The sequence below is a fragment of the Mobula birostris genome, chromosome 3 (assembly GCF_030028105.1).
Source record: "Mobula birostris isolate sMobBir1 chromosome 3, sMobBir1.hap1, whole genome shotgun sequence".
NCBI lineage: Eukaryota > Metazoa > Chordata > Chondrichthyes > Myliobatiformes > Myliobatidae > Mobula > Mobula birostris.
Window position 1 is genome coordinate 57,694,190 of NC_092372.1, and position 27,895 is coordinate 57,722,084.

Sequence of the window (27,895 nt, forward strand, 5' to 3'; positions counted from 1 at the left end):
GGTTCTGCATAGTTCCTGTAAATCATTTTTGGTTATTTATAATCTCGATGGAATTAACTCCCTAAATATGATCTTGAAATCCTACATACTTTACATTCAGTAAACACCGATGAAACGGAAAAGGAACAGTGAAAGAAAAGCCAAACCTCTTAGATCTAGTACAACTTTTAGTGGAATAGGTACCCAAAGCAGAATCACTTGACCCTGGTCCTTAACTGGTTAGAGATCAATAAGTGCTCAGGTTGAATATATGGATAACATGGTTGGAATCACATTTCTGTTGGTGTTTTTTTTGCCAATAAGCTAAAATAGCTATTTCAACTCAGAAAAAGAAGTTTCCACAGCCAGCTGTCAAAATGAAGGGTGAAACAACTATTGAAAACAATGCCTGAAATAAAAGAATTTCCCAGCCAATTGCTAGCCAATTCTTAAGCGAGTCCACTCCACATTTTTGTGTTAAATTAGGAACTACTGTTGTGAAGTTGCCAGCACTGTCCAGACAGTAAACCAAACTTTATAAAGGTAGAGTACCTGTGATCTATTCTTTTCTAACAGTGTCATTGCTTCTGGCCAGCTAAAATTAAATGTGATATTAACATATTTGACATCTTAATACATGGATTTTATGAAGAATATTTGAAGTGCCTGTCCGTATTCAGATTTTTATCCACTGAATAATTACAATAGTCATTATCTCAAGTTTAACATTTTGGTGCATCATTACTGGTAATCAGTTTTGGATTTTTGTAAGTAAATTGTTTTAATAGTTATTACCCAGTGAATAACAGAGGGGTCGCTGTTAATTGTCCTCGCTGCATTTTAGTGAATTATTTCTTAAAAATTCAGTGTTAACAATGAATTACAAAGGTTCTTCATGTAGCTATGTTTTGATTTACAAGTGCAGAAATTCAAGAATCTGTTTAAAAAATCAAGCAGGATTCTTTTAACAGCGTAATGCTGATGGACTATTGCAGTGAAGACATTGAAATGACTAGTGTAAATGGGTTTTAGGTCACCCAAGTTCAGCTTGTTGAAAGAACAAGGACTTATCGGCAATGGCAGGATGCCTACTAAGTAGAGTTGAGAGCAGTCTGAAATGGGATGCGCTTGTGGGCAATCTAATAGAATAATATAAAATTAGGAGAAATGAATGGTCAAGGTCTTTTCCTCAGGATGGAAATGTGAAATACTAGAAGATACAAGTTTAAGGTAAAAGGGGAAAATTTAAAGAAGATTTACAAGGCAAGTTTGCTTTTACACAGAGCTGAGTAGATACCTGAAATCTGTTGCAAGGGGAAGTGATAAAAGCAGACAGAAAATAGCAAACGTTTAAGTAGTATTTAGACACTCTGATGAGAGTTCTAGGCAAGGATGGTTGGACCCAAGTGCTGGCATATCCGAGGCTGAAATTGAGACACAATGCGTGACTGAAATGAGAACAGAATACTAAACTAGATGCTCGACGATAATTGAGCACTGAAACCCATTCAGGTGCTCCTTAAATATTGAAATCCTGGCACCAAAACATGACTGCCAATTAGCAGCACAGTCCTGAATACTTAAAGGGGCCATGCCAACTACCCAGATTCCGAAGAGTTAGAGCATCTAAACCCCAGAAGCTGGCCCAGTTAGGTGAATATCATAACAGGACCCCCTCCCCAACAGCCGACTCCTGACGGCCCTGGTTGCTTGCAGAGTTGGTGATGGTAGTCATGGATGAGAGCCAGATCCAAAATGTCCCTTTTCAGAACCCAGCATCATTCCTCAGGTCCAAATCCTTCCCAGTCCACAAGGAACTGACAAACACCCCGAATAATTCATGAATCTAAAAACATTCTTACGACAAAGACCTGTTTCACATCGACAAATCTTGGGGGCAGCAGGACTGATTGTGGTGGGGCTAAAGGGGCGGTGTTCGCAAGTTTTAATTTGAGAATGTGGAAAGTGGGTTTGATTTTAAGGATCTTGGGGAGCTGCAAGGTGTAAGCCACTTCTTTGAGAACCTTGAAGGGTCAAATGAACTTGGGCTCCAATTTCTTAGATTCCACCTGGAGAGGCCAACTATATCTCCCTTGCCCTAGTCCATTTCTTTTCACAGCACCAGATGAGATCTTCGACGGCAGGAGACCCAACCTTGGCCTCCTGCTCAGCGAAGAGTGGTAAGGAAAACTCAAATTGGCATTTGAACAGAGTCATTCTGTGCACTGAATGCTGTTAAGAGCTGTGGAGGTGCTCTGTCCACATCAAATGGTCACATCACTCATTTGGTCTTTCTGAAGCCAGGCATCTTAGAGCTCATTCCAAATCTTAGTTCACCCTCTCTGTCTGGCCATTGGACTGCAGATGAAACCCAGAGGAAAGACTCAACGTAGCACTGATCGGTTTACAGAACACCCTCCAAAAATGTCAAGTAAATTGTGGCCCGTGATCCAACACAATGTCCACCGGAAAGTCATGGATCCTGAAGACATGATGCAGAACAAGATGGCCGTCTCCATCACAGATGGTAGTCTGTCCAAGGCAATGAATCTGCAAGCTTTCAAAAAGCAATCAACAAGTACCATGATGACGGTCTTTCCCTTGGATAGAGGAAGACCCATGCCATAGTCCTTGGAGATGTGTGCCCATGGTGTGTCTGAAACAGGCAGGGGTGAAGGAATCCTTGAGGATGGATACAGGGCTCCTCGTACTGGGTGTACACCTCACATACCTGCAAGTACTGTCAGACCTCTCTTACCATTCCAGGCTCCCTGTGTCTTCTCTTGATGAATGCAAAGTCTTAGCATTCCATGGGTGAATTGTCATTCTTGATGCACGTCCTCATTGAAATATCCAAGACCAAACAGAACTTGGGATGAACAGCCGATCTGGAGGACCATTCTTAGGAATCTCCCCTTGTACCTGGGCCTTGCAAACAAGAGTGTCAATTCCCCAATGGATTGGTGCTGTCACCTTGGCTTGGGAAAAAATAGCGGCAGGCTGCTCCTCTCGTTTGGGTTTGTTGAATTAACGGAACAAGACATCTGGGTTCTGGCTCTTTGATCCCGGTCAATAGGTTAGAACAAAATTAAAGCAGTTAAAGAAAAGAGACCATCTGGCCTGCCTGGAATTCAGTCTCTTGACCTCCTGAATATAAGCTAGGTTTTTGTGGTCTGTCCAAATGATAAAATGGTTCTTGGCCCCTTCAGGCACTGACACCATTCCTTCAAAGCCAACTTGACTACAAGCAGCTATCTATTCCCGATGTCATAGTTCACCTCTGCCGGGGATAGCTACCTGGAGGAGAATGCACAAGGCTGCAGTTTATTGCCGAAGGTATCTGTTAGGACAACACAGCACCCTCTCCGACATCTGAGACATCCACATCCACGATAGTGGAAAGGTCCAGGTTAGGTGAAACTAAAATGGGAGCTGTCATGAGCAGTTGTTTGAGCTTTGAAAAAGCAGCCTCTGCTTCAGTAGTCAAAACAAAACGGCCCGTGAATTTCTTAATTAGAGCTATCAGTGGGGCCAGCACAGAGCTGAAGTTCGATGAACTTACGGTAAAAGTTAGCAAATCCCAGAAATCATTGGACTTGTTTCATATAGGTGTTTGTGGCCAATCTCTGACTGCCTGGGTCTTAGTAGGGTCCATCTTGAGATTGCCATTAGAGATGAAAAAGCCCAAAAATGAAATGGTCATCACATGAAATTTGGATTTCTCCAGCTTGACGCATGTTCTAAAAGCCACTTTAAAATGTCTGACATGAGCGACATACTTATGCATGGATTTTGAGAAGATTAGGATATCATCCAAGTAGACAAAGGCATACTTATGGAGAGCATTACAGAGCACATCATTTATAAAGGCCTGGAAAACTGTTGGAGCATTCACAAGTCCAAAGGACATGACCAGGTACTCATAGTCCCAATTGGTGTGATAAATGCAGTTTTCCACTCGATGCCCTCCTTTATGCAGACCAGAATGTATGCACTCTGCAAGTCTAGCTCAGAGAATATACTTGCCCCTTGGAGAATCTCGAAAGCAGTGTCCATGAGTGGAAGAGGGTATCGATTCTTGGCTGCTATGTGACTGAACTCTCTGTAATCAATACATAGCTGCAGGCTCCCATACTGTTTCTGTACAAAGAAGCAGCCCGTGAAGGGCGGTGATAGGGAGGGCTAAATGAATCCCATGGCAAGAGCCTCTTTTACATACTTTTCCATAGTGCTTTTCATCGGGCCTGAGAGTACATACAATTGACCCATGGAGGACAAGTACTAGGATAGCACAGTTGTAGGGTCAGGGCAGTGGAAGAGTGGAAGCTTTTCCCTTGCTGAAGACCTCTTCCAAATCCTTGTAGATGGAAGGGATTTCAACCAGTTTGTGTGTTGCAATTTCCTCCAAAACCTTTCTTTGAGGATGACTCCTGAGGCGCTGGGGCGATTTGACAGATCTCAGAGTCACTTCCACTGGTTCACTAGACTCTTTTGTTGAAACAGTGGCCAAATCAGAGTCCATCCCTCATCATTTCTTCAGGCGACAGCAACGAGGCAACACAAATGGCCCTTGCACCCCCGGGACTAGGCATAAGGCTCTGCATCTAGGAGTCTTTCTTTGAGTTGGTAACTGGCGGCTGGATCCCTTAGGCTTAGCTGCTAGAGCTCCTGACTGCTTGGACATCCCTTTGGTTTGCTCCTGAATGACAGATCCCCTCTCTCTAGTTCCAGCATGCCCCTGACTCAATAGGGTCGGGACTCGCACAGTCCTGTTGGCTGGAGCTGGCTTGTCTGTCCTTGAGGACAGGAATAGTCTCCAGAAAACTTCAAGTTACCCCGAGCTGAAGTTGGCCCTCTCATTGGTTATTGGTCTCAGGAATAGGCATTGGAATACCATGCTAAAAACATTCCCTCTTGCAGTGATGAAAGACCTATGCTGGGACAGCCAGGGGTGCCCGAGTGCCAGGGGTGTGAGAGGCAATTCGATGATATAGAAAATAATGTCATCCACGTGATCCTCATTTCTCATCTGCAAAACCAGTGTCTGCTGCTGGATCTACCTAGAATCTAGCGGACAGCTGTCCAGGACATTTGCAGATATAGACTGGCCCAACTCATGCAGCGGTATTTTAAGCTAATGGGCGGTCCCCAAGTCCAAGAAGTTACCAGCTGCCTCCGAGTCCACAAAAGCATTCACTTCTCTTTGGTTCTTATCCTGGGAGATCTGTGCCTTCAGCGAGACACCAGAATCTATGGGAATGGGAGTAGTGGCTGCTACCATCTCAGACCTCCCGCCACTGGACAGCCTTAGCAGTTCTCCAGACGGCTGCAGCTTTGGACATTCAGCTCACAGGTGACTTGCCTCCCCGCAGTAATAGCAACCACGTCAACTCCGACGCCAGGACCTCTAATCAGCGGAGGGTCATGGGTAGCCCATTTGCACGGGCTCAACAGGATCCTGCGCAAGAGACGGGCTGGTCATTTTCCGAGATTGGGGAATGGAACTGCGATGCATTGAGGCCAGGCTCGGGCTGACCCTCTTCAGTCTCTTGAAGAAGTCCCACTTTCTCTCTGGCAGATGGATATGAAGGCGGATGGAGTGTTTGATCAGAACCTCAAAGTCCTCTGCAACACATACAAATTGCTTAGGTTTCTAGCATCCACAGATTTTCTCAGGTTTGAGTTTCTGAGTCCTCTGCTGGCTCTCCCAAGGCAATGGCATTCTTTAGTTTGTCTCAGAGTCCGGGGTGGTATAGAGTGGTCAAGGCTTCCCCATTCCAGGCACTCTTTTGGGCCAAAGTCCAAAACTCAATAGCATGGTTGGCTGCTGACCATCTGCCCTGATGCATCTTCATCAGACAGTCCGAGGCTTGGCTTGATCTAGCAGGATGATGGAACATCTTCCTCATGGTGGCTATGAAATCCTCCGAATCCTAGCAAATCTCCAACCTTCATTCTCAATGCGCAGTGGCCCAGGCCAGGGGTCCTCCAGCTGGAAGAGAGATAATGAAGGCCACCTTTTCGCACTCCAAAGGGAACTGGGAAGGCTGGAGTTTGAACACCAATGAGGAAGCTGTGGCAAGAACCCAGGTAACCGTGGAATCTCTCCAGGGTAAGAAGATGTATTGGCTCCGCAGCGCAACCAACAGCCTCACCTGAGTAAATCTGGCTTCCCCCTTGTGAAAGTTGGGTCACAGCAACCTGGAAGTCGTTCGTCTCCATTCTCTGTCTAGAAATCCTATCGCTGTGGCTGTCCACAGCAGACAAGAGACTCTGATACCCCATTGAGTTCATGTCCGGCTCAGTCGTTCTGTGAGGTGAGTTTGGACTCAAGTGCTGGAATCGAGATATGATATGAAACTGAAAAGAGAACAGAATACTAAACTAGATGCTCAACAATAATCCAAGTAAAACTCATAATTGAGCACTGAACCTCCATTCAGGTGCTCCTTAAATATGGAAATTTTGGTGCCAAAACATGGCTGCCAATTAGCGGGATGGTCCTGAATTCTTAAAGGGGCTGTGCCACCTACGCATATTCCAGAGAGTTAGTCTAAACCCCGCCAGCTGGCACGGTTGAGTGTATATCATAACAGACACACATGTGAATAGGCAAGGAATAGAGGAGTATGGATTTTGTGGAGGCAGGTGGTATTTGTTTAGATTGGCATCGTGGATAGCTCAGGCATCATGGCGTAAATGTTCTGTTCCTATACTGTACTGTTCTATGTTTCATGCTAGGCCTTACATTTCTTTCCCTCACAACAAAATATTCATATACTTTTTTTTTTACTTAGAGTTTTATTAAGCAATTTCATTTGGCTAAAAAGCATCATCATCTTGTGACCTATTTGTTAAACTGTAACATGATTAGATTTGGTATGAAATTATGCTATTAATTTCAAAAGGTGATATGATTTAAAATGCGCACTCATTTCAAATCTCCAATATTCATAATTGATGTGAACAACAATTCCTTGTGGGCAAAAAAGTTCACAATCTATCACATACTACACTTATCAATTATGCAGGGGAGTTTTAACATTGTTAATTATCTGGAAACTTTCAAATTCTTTGTATGGAGTGCTAAGCTGCTAGTAGTAATTTGTTTCCTGTTAATGCAAAATTGCTCTGACATTTTGCATCCTATTTTTACTAATGTTACAAAATAGAACTTTAAACATTTTTCGTAATCAGTACAACAAACTGCAATTATCAAAATGGTTCCTTCTTTCAAATTCCCAGTAGTTTCATAGAATCTTAAGATAATCATTCTATTTTAAATTTATTCTTCAGTAATGTTGGTTAATTGTGTACATTATAATTTAAAGTTCTGCAAAACAATTTTTACAAACACAGATCTCCTTTTAGAAGTTCCTAATACGAAATATTAAACATAAAATAGGAATGGTCTGGATTTTGCAGTTATCCAATGTCTATCTGTCCATCTTCACTTGAAGACCAAATTGCTGCACAAAGACAGTTCCCCTGTCAGAGACAAGGCCCAATACAGAGCAGGGCCTTAGAGACAGAAATCTAGTCACATGTGCAGAGCAGGAGGGGAAAAGGAAGGAGTGGTTGCACATAAAAAACCATTACATGATTATGCCAAAAAAAACGACAGTTCAATAAAATGCAGCCATCAAAACTCAACTTCTCTGATGTTTAGAATCACTAAAAAACATTCCACCGCAAGAAACAATGAAAACAGATATACTGTAAACAAAACAGTTACATAAAGTAAAATTTACCCTGCAGCCTTTCCTCCCCCTACAAATGAATGGAGACGTGTTCAGATTATTTGAGCAGATTGCCCAACATGAGGCTCTACAATTGCCATAACACGAGACCCTACGATTTAACTCCAGGTAGAGTCCAGTAGAGTACAGTGGAAAAAACCCTGGCTAACAGTTGCTTGTAAGTTCAGAGCTGTGCATACGTGTACAGCAATACAAAATTTGGGGGCATTTAGATGAGAAAATGGAGCACTTATATGTGGAACTATCCATGCTGGTCTCAACCATATATTTCAGGTTTTTGATAGACAACTACTGTAAGACAACCTACAAGTCATCAACCATGACACATTTTCAAAGGCTTTGTAAGAACTTCATGTATGGGGCCTTGAAATTCTGAATACTGAATTCTGAAATTCTGACACTGAAAGTTTGCCTATTTTTCCCACACCTGGCTTCCTATCAATATTCCCTGGATTTAGCCTTTTCGTATAATTTACAAACCCATGGCCAAGTGGTTATGGCATTGCTCTAGAGAGCTGAAGGTCACTAGTTCAAGCCTCAGCTGAGGCAGCATGTTGTGTCCTTGAGCAAGGCACTTAACCACACATTGCTCTGCAACAACACTGGTGCCAAGCTGTATCAGCCCAGTGCCCTTCCCTTGGACAACATTGGTGGCGTGGAGAGGGGAGACTTGTAGCATGGGCAACTGCTGGTCTTCCATACAACCCTGCCTAGGCCTGCGCCCTGGAAACCTTCCAAAGTGCAAATCCGTGATCTCACGAGACTAACAGATGCCTATTGTCATGTACCCCGTGACGGGGATAAAGAAACCAGCAGAAATAGAAACCACTTTGGAGTCTTGTATTGCTAACAACTAATAATATTTATTAGTAACTACACAATACAGTAATATCACAGTAAATAAATCACACGGTTAGCAATGAATATATATATATATATATACGCAAATCAGTAAGTGTGGAAATATATGTATGAAAACCAAGCTTCTTTAAGTCTAGGGGTAAAAAGATACAGTCTTACGATGTTGAGTAAAGTTCAGTTCAGTTCAGTTCGTGGTATTTAGTTGAGTAGTGATGGAGAGAGAGAGAGAGAGTGAGTTGAGTCTTCAGGTGAGCTGATGCCGTTGATCCTCTCGTCGTCCTCCGAAATCCTTTACAAGTCACCGACTGTGGCTTTAACCAGGGGGACCGGTTTTCCTGTGGTGGAGCTATCACCCCAGCAAGGGTGGACACATAGACAAGGGTGGACCAGTCAACCCCTTCTTCACCGATGGAATAGCAATTTGGATCAATCCGCTTGATCGATCCTCCAAAACCCACTTTCCCTGCGGGCACAACAACGCTCATTCAGTGTCCAGATCATGTGTCTGAGGTCTGTATCATCTGACCTCCCATTTATCCCACCAGCTGAACATCACCTGCCATTCAAAGAGTCCCTCCCTCCTCTGTCTGTAAAGAAATGCACAAGCAGGCAACAAGTCCTTGAAAGTAACATCAACAACCAGCCTTTGGTCACCATAGCAACTTTCGAGCTGCTCGGTGCTGTCTCCAACTCCAAGCTCAGTAGAAATCCAAAGTTACTTCCAATGCCTTAAAGTGACAGTCCAATCATTAATCTTCGTCTCTCTCTCTCTCTTTTCAAAAGCAACATATCAGTGGTAAATAACTCTGTCTCTCTCTCCTTTCCAATCAAACCATCAATGATGAATGTCTCTCTCTGTCTCTCTTCAAACAGTTAATAGGGACACTCCTGGATCCCCTCACACTCCCCTTCCTCAGGGAAAAAAAAATAGTCGAAGATGATTTTTTTAAATGTCCATCATAGGGTTTTAAACAATACAGAGAAAAAAACATTAGATGACAAAGCAAAAAAAATGTGTACAATTTCCAACTTAACATCTGGATAACTAATCAGCTATAACATTGTCAGTACCTTTCACATGTTTGATTTTTAAGTCACCTTCCTGCAATACCAGACTCCAATTTAACAACCTTCTATTCTTATCCTTCACCTTAGTTAGAAACATCAACAGATTATAACCCATGCAAACCACAAGTGGCCTCTGAGCAACAGAAAGGTTTCCATGTCTCTGATCATAGGCCTCAAAATGTCGTAAAGCCAGAATAAGTGCCAATAACTCCTTCTCAACAGTTGAATAATTTTTCTGGTGTACATTAAATTTCTTTGAGAAATAAGCTACTGGATATTCAATGTCATCCACTCCCTTCTGTAACAGTACTGTCCCAGCAGCTTCGTCACTAACACCAGTTGTTATAGAAAATGGCTTTGAGAAGTCAGGTGCTTTGAGCACAGGATGATAACACAGGATGGTTTCCAAACGTTCACATGCCTCCTGGCAAAGGTCATTCCATGCAAACCTTTCACTCTTCCCTAAGAGCTTTGTTAGGGGGCAATGATTATATATAAAAGTAAGTGTGGAAAATAACTTTGTCTCTCTCTCTCCTTTCCAAACAAACCATCAATGATGAATGTCTCTTTCTGTCTCTCTTCAAACAGTTAATAGGAGCACTCCTGGATCCCCTCACACTATATATATACACAAACTCTTAATAGTGATATTGTAACAGACTGTATCCGTTATGTATCAGCTTGTTCATTGCATGATAAAGTTACTCTGGATTCAAGTCAGACAGCATGGAAAGAGGTCCTTCAGTTCCACTCATCCATGCTGACCAAGGTGTCTTCCTGAGCTAATCCCATTTACCCCACACCTCTCCAAATTGTTTCTTTATATGAACCTGTCCAAATGTATTTTAAATATTGTTTTTGTACCTGCCTTTTGCACTTCCTCAAGCAGCTCATTCTATATACCCATGGTCACAAAATGGTGCTTATAAACATAATTCTTACTTATTTGAATTTAGTGTTTCTTTTGCTTTTATGGAAATCATTCAATGTGAAAGTAACTGAACCAAATAAAATAACACTAGGTAGATTGCCATGTTCCAGAACTGCACAAATGCAGAGATCTGATTGCAGTGTGTACAGCTGCAGGAAAACAAGCTCAAAAGTCAGCTCGCCTCCTTACCTCCTGAACTCAAATTTATGAAGAAGCTATCATATTCTATGTGGTTCTATGGATCACCGGTCATTGAATTTGAATGCAAGTGGCAATCCCAAGTCAGAGAAGCTACAATGTTGTTCTCAATTATGTCATAAATACACCCTTTATTTTTGGGCTCAGCCATTTATTTTGGACAACTGCTAATCCCCTCGACCTGAGACCGTCATTTCAGAGGATCTGCCTTAGGTCCAGCACATAAGTGCAATTATGAAGAAAACATACCTCTACCTTTTTTAAAAAAAAGAATTTTTGCAAAGATCTGGCATGTCATCTAAAATGTTGACGAACTTCTATAGACGTGTAGTGACTGGCTGCGTCACAGGCTGGTACGGAAACACCAATGCCCTTGAATGAATAAGCCTACAAAAAGTAGTGAGACAGCTCAGTCCATCACGGGTAAAGCTCTCCTCTCCACTGAGCACATGGAACACTGTCACAGGAATGCATTATCCATCATCAAGGACCCCCACCACGCTTCTTTTATCACTGCTGCCATCAGGAAGAAGTTAGGACCCACACCACCAGATTCAGGATCAATGAAAGATCACTCCTAACAGGATGGACAAACAATCAACGCTCAGAAGACAACAAACTACAAATACATGAAGGAAAAAAAAAATCATTAAAAAAAAGCAATAAGTATTATTACTCCTCAACCATCAGGCTCTTGAACCAGGGATAACTTCACTCATCCCATCACGGAACTGTTCCCACAACCTATGGACTCACTTTTAAGGACTCTTCATCTCATGTTTGATACTTATTGCTTTTTTTTAATGATTTTTTTTTTCCTTCATGTATTTGTAGTTTGTTGTCTTCTGAGCGTTGATTGTTTGTCCATCCTGTTAGGAGTGATCTTTCATTGATTCTGATGCGTTTCATGCATTTACTTTGAATGCCTGCAAGAAAATGAATCTCAGGGTCATGTATGGTGACAGGCATGTACTTTGATAATAAATTTACTCTGTACTTTGAGAGTGAAACATCATACACCATGCAAAGCTGAAAATTGTACAGGTTTAGAGACCATCATCCTCATGTCTTCAGGTTACTGTAGATGAACAGTGTTTGTTTACTTCCAATACCTGAGAAGGATATTTGTCATCTACACAGCATCAAAGGTTCTTTATAAATTCACAGCACCTACAGTGCATGTATGTATTGGAATAAGGAATAAGAATGCTTGAGAAAGATAGACAGGAGTGATTTCTTTCGGAAGCTGTTGATTCACCAATCCCATTTTGTGGTTTGCATTTGAACCTGAAGCCTTCAGCATCTGGACACCCACCAAAACAGTTTTAGTTAGCCCATCCTTTCTCCCATCTCACAGTGCTTACTTGTATTGAGGGCCATTTGTCTATTCTGCTATAAATATATAACCAAATTATCTAAATGTTTCTTATTTCAAGTAAGGATTAGCATTTGTCTCATTTTTTAAAAATCCTGTCATTACTAAAAAACCAGCGTTACTGTCAGGAAGAAGTTCCCCATAATCTAGTTGTCTTTCAGACATGGTTCAATAAGCCCAGATGACAAGCAGGATCATACTCAAACCTGTTCCGAAAGTCACTGCAGCTAATTCCAGAAGCTCCCAGTCACCTGTCCACCTAGTCTTCACAGTTCAGGGTAGCTAAATCAATGTACAACAAATCCAACCCAGGAAATACAGTTCCTCATCAGTCCATTGCATGCAAGACTTTACCATCTGACCCTTCAGGAATACACACCTGCTTTATATTTCTGTCACTGTCAGGAGGAGTTTCAGCTCTGAAGAACATAGTAATCAAGCAGACTCTGTCCACAGCCAACACCCACACATTCCCCAGTAGAAATCATTGGTCAACATTCAGGAGCAGGAAACTTGGTTATCTGCAGACGGACAAGATACTGGAACCTGAAGCAAGGGATAAGATGAAGAAACTCGGCAGGTCAGGCAGCTTCTGTGGAGGGAAATAAAGAGTCAACATTTTGGGTTGAGACCCTCCATCTGGATTGCTGAAAAACCTTGGTTGTTTTCTGGAAGAGCACTGGCATTGCCACAGATGATATTAACAACTCTGTCACATACAAAATTAAATCTGGGATTTCCTCCCCCTCTTCAAACGCTAGACCATTTTATTAAGCTGTTCCTTGTCAGTGTATATACATCAAAGTAAGTAGTTCAATATTTAACAAGAACATTTTTAATAATTTTAGAATAAGGGAAATGGATTATAAATTTGGGGTGACATAAGAACACAAGACCATAAGATATAGGGGCAGAATTAGGCCATTTGACCCATTGAGTCTGTTCTGCCATTTCATCATAACTGATCCAATTTTCCTCTCAGCCCCAATCTCCTGCCATCTCCCCATATCCCTTCATACCCTGACTAATCAAGAATTTATCAACTCAGCAGGCCAGGAAGCACCGATGGAAAAGAGTACAGTCGACGTTTTGGGCCAAGGCACTTCAGCAGAATCTATCAACCTCTGCCTTAAACATACATAAGACTTGGCCTCCACAGCTGCCCGTGGCAAAGAATTCCACAGATTCACCACCCTTTGACAAAAGAATTTCCTCCTCATTTCCGTTCTAAAAGGACATTTCTCTATTCAGAAACTATGCCCTCTGGTCTTGGACTCTACTATCACATGAAATATGTTCTCCATATCCACTCTATCAAGACCCATAATCAGTCAATAGGTTTCAATGAGGACACCCCTGATTTTTCTAAATTCTAGTGAATACAGCCCCAGACCCATCAGACACTCTTCATATGACAAGTCATTCAATCCTGTAATCATTTTTGTGAACCTCTTTTGAACCCTCTCAAGTTTTAACAGATCCTTTCTAACATAGAATGACCTTTCTAAGATAAGGGGCCCAAAACCTCTCACAATACTCTAAGTGAGGCTTCACCAGTGCTTTAATAAAGTGTCAACATTACATCCTTGCTTTTATATTCTAGTCCACTTGAAATGAATGCTAATATTGCATTTGCATTCCTCACCACAGGCACAGACTCAACCTACAAATTAACCTTTAGGGAATCCTGTACAAGGACTCGCAAGTCCTTTGCGTCTCACTTTTTTGAATTTTCTCTCCATTTAGAAAATAGTCAAACTTTTCATTTCTGCAGCGGAAGTGCATGACCATACATTTCCTAACACTGTATTTGATCTGCCACTTCTTTGCCCATACGCCTAACCTGTCTAAGTCCTTCTGCAGCCTCTATTTCCTCAAAACTACCTGCCCCTCCAGCTATCTTCATATCATCTGCAAATTTTGCAACAAAATCATCAATTCCATCATCCAAATCATTGACATATAACGTAAAAAGGATCGGTCCCAACACAGACCCCTGTGAACTACCACTAGTCACCAGCAGCCAGTCAGCAGAGGTTCCCTTTATTCCCACTCTTGGCCTCCTTCCAATCAGCCACTGCTTTATCCATGCTAGAATCTTTCCTGTAATACCATGGCCTCATAGCTTGTTAAGCAACCTCATGTGTGGCACCTTGTCAAAAGCGTTCTGAAAATCCAAGTACACAAATCAGCCGGTTCTCCTTTGTCTATCCTGCTTGTTACTTCTTCAAAGAATTCCAATAGATTTGTCAGGCAAGATTTTCTCTTCAGGAAACCATGCAGACTATAACCTATTTTACCATGTGCCTACAAGTACCCTGAGACCTCATCCTTAATAATCAGCTCCAATACTGAGGTCAAAATAATTGGCCCATAGTTTCCTTTCTTTTGCCTCTCTCCCTTCTTGAGTGACATTTGCAATTTTCCAGTCTTCTAGAATCATTCCAGAATCTAGTGATTCTTGGAAGATCATCACTAACGCCTCCACAATCTCTTCAGCCACCTCTTTCAGAACCCTGGGGTGTACACCATCTGGTCCAGATGACTTATCTACTTCCAGACCTTTCAGTTTCCCAAAAACCTTCTCTCTAGTTATGGTAACTTCACACACTTCATGCCCCCTGACATCTGGAACTTCCACCATACTGCTGGTGTCTTCAACAGTGAAGCCTGACGTAAAATACTTATTCAGTTCATCTGCTATTTCATTGTCTACGAATACTATCTCTCCACCGTTGTTTTCCAGTGGTTCAATATCATTCTCGTCTCTCTTTTACAGTTTATGTATCTGAAGAAAGTTTTGGTATCCTCTTAATTTTTTTTATTCCATCTTTACCTTCTTAATGACTTTTCTAGTTGCCTTCTGTTGCTTTCTAAAAGCTTCACAATCCTCTAACTTCCCACTAATATTTACAATATTATATGCCCTCTCTTTGGCTTTTATATTGGCTTTGACTTCTCATGTTAGCCATGGTTGTGTCATCTTTCCTTTGGAATACTTCTTCCTCTTTAAAATGTATATATCCTGTGTCTTCCAAATTGCTTCCAGAAATTCCAGCCATTGCTGCTCTGTCGCCATCCCTGCTAGAGTTCCCTTCCAATCAGTTCGGGACAACTCCTCTCTCATGCCTCTGTAATTCTCTTTACTCCACTGTAATGCTGATACATCTGACTTTAGCTTCTCCTTCTCAAATTTCAGGGTGAATTTGATCATATTATGATCAGTTGCCTCTAAGAGTTCTTTTATCTTAAGCTCTCTAATTAATCCTGGTTCATTGCACAACACCCAGTCTCGAATAGCTGATCCCGTAGTGGGTTCAACCACAAGCTGCTGTAAAAAGCCATCTCATAGGCACTCTAGAAATTCTCTCTCCTGTAATCCAGCACCAACCTAATTTTCCCAATCAATCTACATATTGAAGTCCCCTATGACTATTGTAACATTGCCCTTTTGGCATGCATTTTCTATCTCCCATCCTTACTACAGTTTGGTGGTCCATATACAACTCCCACCATGGTCCTTTTATACTTGCAGTTCCTTAGCTCTATCCACAATGGTTCAACAACTTCTGAGGCTATGTCACCTCTTTCCAGTGATTTGATTTCCTTTTTTACCAACAGAGCAACACCATCTCCCCTGCCTTCCTGTCTATCCTTGGACATCAAGCTCCCAGCTATAATCTTTCAGCAATGATTCTGTGATGACTACATCATACCTGCCAATCTGCATCTGTGCAGCAAGCTCATCTCTCGTATTCCATATACTGTGTGCGTTAAAATACAACACCTTCAGTCGGGTATTCACCCTTTTTGCAATTTTGTTGCACTTGCTCAACCTATTGATTCCTGGCTTTGTCTGAGGTCTTACATACATCTGCCTCCACAACCTCTCCACTAACTGTTCTAGCACACTGGTTCCCAACCCCCTGCAACTCCAGTTTAAATCCCACCATGGAGCATTAACAACCTTCACACAAGAATGTGGTGATATCACATGTCATGAGTAAGAATGTGATTGGACAGAGTTCTGAGCATGTGCAGAAACGAAAGAATGATCTAGAAAGCATGGCTGTAAGAAACGTGGTTGCTGTTTGCTGTTGTAAATAAAAGTTCTAGTTTTAATTCTTCCAGAATATGGTTTGTTCTTAGTAACCCACGGTACGTATAAAGAACACAACACGGTGTCAGAAGTCGGTCTGGAAGAATAATACTTTTCGCTAACACGGGAGAAGCGAAGATAATCGAAAAAGAAAGAGCAAGTACTTTTTCGTTGTTTGCTAACAGCTTTAAAAATGGAAGTTTTGCAAACCGCATGACTGGAAACATAGCTGAAAACTGGAAAAGATTTAAACAGCATTTTGATATTTATTTATCTGCAATCAGAGCAGATAATAAAACGGAAAAAAAGAAAGCGACAATTCTACTCCATGTAATAGGGAACGACACAATTGAGGTATATAACCAATTTACTTTTGAAAATGGAGATAATTTGAATCTAAAAGGGATAATTGACAAATTTGACGTATTCTGTATACCGAAGCTTAATGTGATGTACGAGCGCTACAATTTTTCAAATGTCAGCAGAGACCTCGTCAAACGATTAATCAATTTGTTACGAAGTTGAGAAACTACAGTAAAATATGCAAGTTTGCAGAGCTTACAGACTCTCTCATTAAAGACAGAATTGTTTGCGGCATTCTGTATAATGATCTGAGAGAAAGACTGTTAGAACAAGATTTGAATTTAGAAAAAGCTGTGGCACTCTGCAAAGCTTCTGAGACCATGATGTTGCAGGCTAAAGAGCTTTTTTTATCAAGAACGGCTGCGCAGACGCTATAAAGCACAAACATATTAGAAAAAATAATGCAGCGACAACGAAACCAACAGAGAGCAAGACATCATCTGAAAGAAAAAACTTTGTGATCGCTGTGGACGCAGCACCGACCAAAAAAGTGTCCAGCGTATCGGAAAATGTGCAACGACTTCGGTAACAGTAATCATTTTTCACGCTGTTGCAGAAGTAGAAAGAAAATAAAACGAGTAAATGCAGTGCTTGAAAATGAACGTGAGGAGTTTTATATAGATGTGCTTTGTGAAAACAAAGTAAGAATGACTGGACTATTCCATTGCAAGTGAATCAAAACAATATTCTGCTTAAACTTGATACTGGAGCTCAAGTAAATTTTGTTGCAGAATCTGAGTTTAATGCATTAAAGCCAAGACCAAAGTTACATAAGACAAATATACTCGAGGGGGAGCAATATCCTTGCAGGTAGGTTTGCTAGCATGGTTCGGGAGGGTTTAAACTAATTTACGAGGGGGGATGGGACCCAGAGTGACAGAGCAGTGAAAGAAGTGCATGGAGTAAAGCCAGATCTAACATACAGAGAGGCTTTGAGGGAAAAGAAGCAGAATAAACGGTGTAAAGACAGTAAGGTAGAAGAGCTGAAATGTGTGTACCTCAATGCAAGAAGCATCAGGAACAAAGGTGATGAACTGAGAGCTTGGATACATACATGGAATTATGATGTAGTGGCCATTACAAAGACTTGGCTGGCACCAGGGCAGGAATGGATTCTCAATATTCCTGGATTTCAGTGCTTTAAAAGGGATAGAGAGGGCGAAAAAACATAGAAACATAGAAAATAGGTGCAGGAGTAGGCCATTCGGCCCTTCGAGCCTGCACCGCCATTCAGTATGATCATGGCTGATCATCCAACTTAGAACCCTGCACCAGCCTTCCCCCCATACCCCCTGATCCCTTTAGCCACAAGGGCCATATCTAACTCCCTCTTAAATATAGCCAATGAACTGGCCTCAACTGTTTCCTGTGGCAGAGAATTCCACAGATCCACCACTCTCTGTGTGAAGAAGTTTTTCGTAATCTCGGTCCTAAAAGGCTTCCACTTTATCCTCAAACTGTGACCCCTCGTTCTGAACTTCCCCAACATCGGGAACAATCTTCCTGTATCTAGCCTGTCCAATCCCTTTAGGATTTTATACGTTTCAATCAGATCCCCCCTCAATCTTCTAAATTCCAACGAGTATAAGCCCAGTTCATCCAGTCTTTCATCATATGAAAGTCCTGACATCCCAGGAATCAATCTGGTGAACCTTCTTTGTACTCCCCCTATGGCAAGGATGTCTTTCCTCAGATTAGGGAACCAAAACTGCACACAATACTCCAGATGTGGTCTCACCAAGGACTTGTACAACTGCAGTAGTACCTCCCTGCTCCTGTACTCGAATCCTCTTGCTATAAATGCCAGCATACCATTCACCTTTTTCACCGCCTGCTGTACCTGCATGCCCACTTTCAATGACTGGTGTATAATGACACCCAGGTCTCGTTGCACCTCCCCTTTTCCTAATCGGCCACCATTCAGATACTAATCTGTTTTCCTGTTTTTGCCACCAAAGTGGATAACTTCACATTTATCCACATTAAATTGCATCTGCAATGAATTTGCCCACTCACCTAACCTATCCAAGTCACCCTGCATCCTCTTAGCATCCTCCTCACAGCTAACACTGCCGCCCAGCTTCGTGTCATCCGCAAACTTGGAGATGCTGCATTTAATTCCCTCATCCAAGTTATTAATATATATTGTAAACAACTGGGGTCCCAGCACTGAGTCTTGCGGTACGCCACTAGTCACTGCCTGCCATTCTGAAAAGGTCCCATTTATTCCCACTCTTTGCTTCCTGTCTGCCAACCAACTCTCTATCCACATCAATACCTTACCCCCAATACCGTGTGCTTTAAGTTTGCACACTAATCTCCTGTGTGGGACCTTGTCAAAAGCCTTTTGAAAATCCAAATATACCACATCCACTGGTTCTCCCCTATCCACTCTACTAGTTACATCCTCAAAAAATTCTATGAGATTCGTCAGACATGATTTTCCTTTCACAAATCCATGCTGACTTTGTCCGATGATATCACCGCTTTCCAAATGTGCTGTTATCACATCTTTGATAACTGACTCTAGCAGTTTCCCCACCACCAATGTTAGGCTAATCGGTCTATAATTCCCTGGTTTCTCTCTCCTTCCTTTTTTAAAAAGTGGGGTTACATTAGCCACCCTCCAATCCTCAGGAACCAGTCCAGAATCTAAAGAGTTTTGAAAAATTATCACTAATGCATCCACTATTTCTTGGGCTACTTCCTTAAGCACTCTGGGATGCAGACCATCTGGCCCTGGAGATTTATCCGCCTTTAATCCCTTCAATTTACTTAACACCACTTCCCTACTAACATGTATTTCCCTCAGTTCCTCCATCTCACTAGACCCTCTGTCCCCTACTATTTCCGGAAGGTTATTTATGTCCTCCTTAGTGAAGACAGAACCAAAGTAATTATTCAATTGGTCTGCCATGTCCTTGCTCCCCATAATCAATTCACCTGTTTCTGTCTGTAGGGGATCTACATTTGTCTTAACCAATCTTTTTCTTTTCACATATCTATAAAAGCTTTTACAGTCAGTTTTTATGTTCCCTGCCAGTTTTCTCTCATAATCTTTTTTCCCCTTCCTAATTAAGCCCTTTGTCCTCCTCTGCTGAACTCTGAATTTCTCCCAGTCTTCAGGTGAGCCACTTTTTCTGGCTAATTTGTATGCTTCTTCTTTGGAATCGATACTATCCCTAATTTCCCTCATCAGCCACGGGTGCACTACCTTCCTTGATTTATTCTTTTGCCAAACTGGGATGAACAATTGTTGTAGTTCATCCATGCAATCTTTAAATGCTTGCCATTGCATATCCACCGTCAACCCTTTAAGTGTCATTTGCCAGTCTAGCTTAGCTAATTCACGTCTCATACCTTCAAAGTTACCCCTCTTTAAGTTCAGAACCTTTGTTTCTGAATTAACTATGTCACTCTCCATCTTAATGAAGAATTCCACCATATTATGGTCACTCTTACGGCAAGGGGCCTCTCACGACAAGATTGCTAATTAACCCTTCCTCATTGCTCAATACTCAGTCCAGAATAGCCTGTTCTCTAGTTGGTTCCTCGACATGTTGGTTCAAAAAACCATCCCGCATACATTCCAAGAAATCCTCTTCCTCAGCACCCTTACCAATTTGGTTCACCCAATCTACATGTAGATTGAAGTCAACCATTATAACTGCTGTTCCTTTATTGCACACATTTCTAATTTCCTGTTTAATACCATCCCCAACCTCACTACTACTGTTAGGTGGCCTGTACACAACTCCCACCAGTGTTTTCTGCCCCTTAGTGTTATGCAGCTCTACCCATATCGATTCCACATCTTCCCGGCTTATGTCCTTCCTTTCAATTGCGTTAATCTCCTCTCTAACCAGCAACGCCACTCCACCTCCTTTTCTTTCATGTTGATCCCTCCTGAATATTGAATATCCCTGAATGTTGAGCTCCCATCCTTGGTCACCCTGGAGCCATGTCTCCGTGATCCCAACTATATCATATTCATTAATAACAATCTGCACTTTTAATTCATCCACCTTGTTACGAATGCTCCTTGCATTGACACACAAAGCCTTCAGGCGCGCTTTTACAACTCTCTTAGCCCTTATACAATTATGTTGAAAAGTGGCCCTTTTTGATGCTTGCCCTGGGAGTATCAAAAAGGGGAGGAGGGGTGGCATTACTGCTCAGGGATACTATTACAGCTACAGACAGGGTAGGTAATGTAGCAGGATCGTCTTTTGAGTCAATATGGGTGGAAGTCAGGAACAGGAAGGGAGCGGTTACTCTGCTGGGGGTATTCTATAGGCCCTCTGGTAGCAGCAGAGATACAAAGAAGCAGATTAGGAGGCAGATTTTGGAAAGGTGCAAAAATAACAGGGTTGTTATCATGGGTGACTTTAACTTCCCTAATATTGATCGGCACCTGATTAGTTCCAAGGGTTTAAATGGGGCAGAGTTTGTTAAGTGCGTCCAGGATGGATTCCTGTCACAGTATGTGGACAGGCCGACCGGGGGGAATGCCATACTAGATCTAGTACTAGGTAATGAACCGGGTCACGTCACAGATCTCTCAGTGGGTGGGCATCTGGGGGACAGTGACCACCGCTCCCTGGCCTTTAGCATTATCATGGAAAAGGATAGAATCAGAGAGGACAGGAAAATTTTTAATTGGGGAAAGGCAAATTATGAGGCTATAAGGCTAGAACTTGCGGGTGTGAATTGGGATGATGTTTTTGCAGGGAACTGTACTATGGACATGTGGTCGATGTTTAGAGATCTCTTTGTAAGGGATAAATTTGTCCCGGTGAGGAAGATAAAGAATGGTAGGGTGAAGGAACCATGGGTGACAAGTGAGGTGGAAAATCTAGTCAGGTGGAAGAAGGCAGCATACATGAGGTTTAGGAAGCAAGGATCAGATGAGTCTATTGAGGAATATAGGGAAGCAAGAAAGGAGCTTAAGAAGGGGCTGAGAAGAGCAAGAAGGGGGCATGAGCAGGCCTTGGCGAGTAGGGTAAAGGAAAACCCCAAGGCATTCTTCAATTATGTGAAGAATAAAAGGATGACAGGAGTGAAAGTAGGACCAATTAGAGATAAAGGTGAGAAGATGTACCTGGAGGCTGTGGAAGTGAGTGAGATCCTCAATGAATACATCTCTTCTGTATTCACCAATGAGAGGGAACTTGATGATGGTGAGGACAATATGAATGAGGTTGATGTTCTGGAGCATGTTGATATTAAGGGAAAGGAGGTGTTGGAGTTGTTAAAATACATTAGGACAGATAAGTCCCCGGGGCCTGACGGAATATTCCCAAGGCTGCTCCACGAGGCGAGAGAAGAGATTGCTGAGCCTCTGGCTAGGATCTTTATGTCCTTGTTGTCCACGGGAATGGTACTGAAGGATTGGAGGGAGGCGAATGTTGTCCCTTGTTCAAAAAAGGTAGTAGGGATAGTCCGTGTAATTATAGACCAGTGAGCCTTACGTCTGTGGTGGGAAAGCTGTTGGAAAAGATTCTTAGAGATAGGATCTCTGGGTATTTAGAGAATCATGGTCTGATCAGGGACAGTCAGCATGCCTTTGTGAAGGGCAGATCATGTCTAACAAGCCGGATAGAGTTCTTTGAGGAGGTGACCAGGCATATAGATGAGGGTAGTGCCGTGGATGTGATCTATATGGATTTTAGTAAGGCATTTGACAAGGTTCCAGACGGTAGGCTTATTCAGAAAGTTAGAAGGCATGGGATCCAGGGAAGTTTGGCCAGGTGGATTCAGAATTGGCTTGCCTGCAGAAGGCAGAGGATGGTGGAGGAGGGAGTACATTCAGATTAGAGGATTGTGACTAGTGGTGTCCCACAAGGATCTGTTCTGGGACATCTACTTTTCGTGATTTTTATTAACGACCTGGATGTGGGGGTAGAGGGGTGGGTTGGAAAGTTTGCAGATGACACAAAGGTTGGTGGTGTTGTAGATAGTTTACAGGATTGTCAAGGATTGCAGAGAAACATTGATAGGATGCAGAAGTGGGCTGAGAAGTGGCAGATGGAGTTCAACCCAGAGAAGTGTGAGGTGGTACACTTTGGAAGGACAAACTCCAAGGCAGAGTACAAAGTAAATAGCAGGATACTTGGTAGTGTGGAGGAGCAGATGGACCTCGGGGTACATGTCCACAGATCCCTGAAAGTTGCCTCACAGGTGGATAGGATAGTTAAGAAAGCTTATGGGGTGTTAGCTTTCATAAGTCGAGGGATAGAGTTTAAGAGTCGCGATGTAATGATGCAGCTCTATAAAACTCTGGTTAGGCCACACTTGGAGTACTGTGTCCACTTCTGGTCACCTCACTATAGGAAGGATGTGGGAGCATTGGAAAGGGTACAGAGGAGATTTACCAGGATGCTGCCTGGTTTAGAAAGTATGCATTATCATCAGAGATTAAGGGAGCTAGGGCTTTACTCTTTGGAGAGAAGGAGGACAAGCGGAGACATGATAGAGGTGTACAAGGTAATAAGAGGAATAGATAGAGTGGATAGCCAGCGCCTCTTCCCCAGGGCACCACTGCTCAATACAAGAAGACATGGCTTTTAGGTAAGGGGTGGGAAGTTCAAGGGGGATATTAGAGGAAGGTTTTTTACTCAGAGAGTGGTTGGTGCGTGGAATGCACTGCCTGAGTCAGTGGTGGAGGCAGATACACTGGGGAAGTTTAAGAGACTACTAGACAGGTATATTTAAGTTGGGGGCTTATATGGGAGTCAGGGTTTGAGGGTCAGCACAACATTGTTGGCCGAAGGGCCTGTACTGTGCTGTACTATTCTATAAAAGTGACTGGGCATTCAGGTGCAGACATTTCAGTTAAAGGAACATGTGTGGCTGAAGTATTACGCAAAAATATGGTGCACACACTTTCATTTGTGGTGGTGCCAAAGAATGTACAGTCAATACTGGGTTTATCTGCCTGGGCTGAATTTGGTAAAAAGAGTCTTAGTCCTGGACGGTGATAGAATCAGAATACAGTGGACAGAGGCCAAACTTGCTGGTACAGTACAATATGGATCTGAAGCCAAAGACTGACAAGAATCAGGATCCATTTGAAGAAGTGAAAGCACAAGTGAAGGAATTGAGGTTTTATTGAAATGATGAGGTCTCAGCATAAAAAAGAGATTACACAGTTAATGAATGAACTGTGATTTCTTCGCAAAGACCTCAAGAAAGAGCCAACTTCAGAGTTTCAGATAACTGATGCAGACCAGACAACACATGAAAATAACAACGAAACACAAGAACTGTGTGAACTACTTAAAAGGTCTACTCGTGTTCGTTAAACCCCCAGAGAGACTGATAGAGACATGTTAAATTATGCGTTTGTTTTGATTAATGTTGCTAATTGTTTTTCTTTTTTAAGGAAAGGAAGATGTGGTGCTATCACATGTCACATGTAAGAACATGATTGGACAGAGTTCTGAGCATGTGCAGAAATGACAGCATGATCTAGAAAGCATGGCTGTAAGAAACGTGGTTGCTGTTTGCTGTTGTAAATAAAAGTTCTAGTTTTAATTATTCCAGAATATGCATTGTTCTTAGTAACCCATGGTACGTATAAAGAACACAACATAGAATATTAGCCCCCTTCAGTTCAGGTGCAAACCATCCCTTCTGTACAGGTCCCACCTTCCCTGGAAGAGATATATTTCCGGCAAATATGAATAAAAGATTTTGCAGGGTTGATACTGTCCATATTTAGGCACTAGACAGGTATCAGGTAACACAGAGTACCAGGTTAGAAAGCAACCGTGCAGCTAAACATGCCAATGTTCCTCAGGAGTCTGTTTTTATTTTAGCTTCTTTATCTCAGCTTTGTTCCAAATAGGAAAGAAAAACAAAGTTGCTTTTTATAGCCTCTTAACTTCACAATGTTCCAAAGTGGTTTATGGAAAGCATTTTTGAACTGTAAGAAATGAAGCAGGAAAATCAAGGCAAGCTTTCAATAACAATGCAGTGCTAATCTTTTTTCCTTGTATTGGGTGGGCAGGTGAGAAAACCACCAGGTCACTAGAGGTAATTGTTCAGAACAATACTGTAGGATGGTTTATGCTGTCTTGGGATATCAAGCAAGATATTAGTTTAACACCACATCTGAGAGGCAGTCTCTACAAAGTACAACTTTCCCACAGCTCTACAATGGAATGTCAGCTTAGATTTTTCTGTTTAAATCGCTGAAGTTTGACTTGGTCTGAAAATTTTCTGACTCTGAACCTTCTCATGATCTGAACAGCTGAGCCACAGCCGAGGCAAGCAGGGTCAAGGCTAAGGACCTGAGAATGTTCAATTTGTGTGTGAACGAAAATAGATTCAAGATTCTACATGAGAAGAATGAGTCATCAGAGAAGGCATTTAATGTACAGTATAAAATGAGTGTGAGATATAAATCAGGAGAGGGAAAGAACTGACAGAGGCAAATGCATAGATTGGAAAGTGGAAGTGAGATTAATTGAGAATCAAAAGGCTTGCTTTAGATTTCCTGTTGCTAAAAAGTCATGTCTGCTTACATTTGAGAATATGAATGAATTGATAGTAAGGGCAAGACTTAAAAGTAAAACCAAACTATAATGAAACACAATCAAGTTTGGAATAAACGATCTGAATGGCAAAATTGAACATCTGAATTCAAGGAAGAACGTAATGTCCACTGATAATATGATCAAAGATGTGGGAGAGAAAAGGAGATATTGCACCACTAAGAGAGTTTATATAGTTAGACAAAGTCAACCTACTAGAGCTTAACGTAATCATAAGAGTGAAAATCAAATCTCTTACCTTTTGCAAACTTACTGAAATAATTTTTGTAGACACAGAAAACGGAACCAGCTCAAAATTTAGACAAATTAGCCACTGAAGCCTCCTTCCAAAGTTAATCCATTCTTTACTTGCGACTTCTCTTTTTTTTATATTACTAATGAGACCAGAATAGTAGTCTATATACTGTGGACACACATAATAGGAGATGCAATATCAAGGAAAATTAATTCAAAATTAGTTAATGTCATTTCTAGTACTCAAGTGTAAAGGAGAATGAAATAGTTGTAATTCTGGATCCAATGCTGCACAAATAATAATAAAATCACAGTAAATATAAATACACAAGTTAGTTTATATACGTAGATTGATTGTATGTCCATAAAGTGACGCTAAGCACAGTCATAATGATAAACTAGAGGTGGTTAGGGTGTGGAGGAGTGGGTTAGTGGGTGGAGATGTTGATCAACCTTCCTGCTTGGGGAAAGTAACTGAGTTTTAACTTTGTTGGTCCTGGCATGGATGCTATGCAGCCTCCTCTCTGATGGGAGTGGGACAAGCAGTCCATGAGCAGGGTGGTTGGGATGTTACTGGGCCCTTTCTGGCACATTTCTCTATGTATGTTCTTCTTGGCAGGTAGGGTGAATATTTCTAATGTACTTCTCATATCAAAGATAAGTCAACATTTGCGAAATTCTTCTATCAAAAATACATTATCAGGGCTCTAATTCTCAATTGGACTTGGTAAAAGCAAGACCCCAGAAAGAAATGTACTGCTGGTAGTCTTATATTGTGCTAACTGCAGTACAATTGGAAACATACATTTTTGCACTAATTTAGCCCATAGGTCATTATAATTATGGTATAAGATTACAGTTAAACATAATTTGAATTACTGTCAACTCTGACATGATCAATATTGATGGAAAACTACAAAAGAAAACCTTTTGAAGTCTGAAAAATGCAGTATGTTATTTTGTTATCCAATTATGATGCAGGCTTGGTGCTATAATAAGCATGATAGGGTTATATTTTTGATACATGTTTTTTGCTTAAGGCTAATTTTGAGATTATAACCTTCACTTTTTACTAGTTTTACAGGCACTTTGCAAAAGAGTCTGCCCTCTCGCCATATCCCTTAATGCAGGTATATTTACATCTCAAGTAAATATTAATCTTCCATTTCTTTGGATTCTTAAAGATATATCACATATATTTGCAATGTGCTTAACCAGGAAGGGGTTACTTGGAAAGGAAATTGTCAAAAAGAAAGGTTTTCAGAGAAGAATGCAAACTAGAAGGGTGATATTGGAAAGGGAACAATTGGGAGAAGAGACAAGAAAGATCCTCCTTGCATTGTGCTAATGGGGAGAGAATTGGTAGAAAATTCTAGAAGCAAGTGTGAGACTTCCAGATGGTTTTGCACCATACATACCAAGAAGTTAGTACATTTCTTTTCTTATTTGGGAGGTCAGATGAAGGAAGTCAGGTTTTAATTTCTAACTCTGTTGATGCCTGAGACAAGATGAAATCTGCATAGAATTTACTTTTACAATTATGATCAACAAAATTTTGCAGTTAAATCATACAAAAGTGAGTGGAATAAATCAACCACTATTTTCCTTTTTTGCCTGTTATCCAATGTTTAAAAAAAGTTCACAGTCTGAACCTCAATTTAAAGTTTGCACAATAGTTTTCATTTAATTGCTGCAAGTTTATACAATTGACTACTATGAATTCAAAGGAACCAAGGCAGAAAATCCACATACTATTGCCTGATCAGTCTACAGTAATGAGTGCAAAATATTTGAGGAAGTTGAAGGCCTGCTTTAATGCCAGTGATTTAAATTGTATGGTCTTCATAAATGGATAAATGAGATGAGACAGTTAGTCCGTTGGGAAATGAAAATTTCATGATTTCCTGAAGAGTCAATAGATATTAATTTCCCTCTACTTATCAGGGATACAAATAGAGTAGACTTGAACTTAGAAGAATTCCAAAGAAATATAAAGATATGAGATAGGAAAAGAGAAATAATTGATAAATTAATCAAACTGGAAGGATAAAATGTTTGGCCCAAACAGTTAGAATCATCACATATGAAAGGTTAAGAAAAAGTTAGTGGAGGCAGAATTTCATGAAGATAATAATTCATCAAAAGAAGGTAATGGTATCACAACATTTGAGGTATGTCAAGTAAGATTCTAGTATAGAAAATAGGAGGTTGAATTGGCCCATGAAATTCTGAATTAATTTGCTCAGTGCTAATGACAAGAACAACAAAGGGAATCTTTACACCATAGGCTAGTAAAGGACCTGAAAACTTAACTGCAATTTCACAATGAAACATCATACTTGATCAAGCCTGCTGGAGTCTTTGAAGAAGGCGATATGCCCAGAAAGATATATTGAGACTATTCTCATTGTAACTGCAGAATATACATGTCAGGATGCATTCCTGGGATGAAAGGCATTGATGAAATCA

The 27,895-nt window shown here is 41.4% G+C and overlaps 1 protein-coding gene across 7 annotated transcripts in view; it reads left to right on the forward strand.

Moving 5' to 3' along the window:
- dlc1 (DLC1 Rho GTPase activating protein) overlaps nucleotides 1–27,895 on the forward strand; it is a 515,219-nt gene that overhangs the window by 36,861 nt on the left and 450,463 nt on the right. Inside the window, exon 2 of one of the 7 annotated variants that reach the window (XM_072252663.1) lies at nucleotides 16,322–17,159. The exons of 5 other annotated variants lie outside the window; for them this stretch is intronic. The gene's annotated coding sequence lies outside the window, so the exon portion shown is untranslated. Of the gene's footprint in view, nucleotides 1–16,303; nucleotides 17,160–27,895 lie in introns of all 7 variants that reach the window. One more of the 7 variants, XM_072252662.1, reaches the window with a different exon arrangement.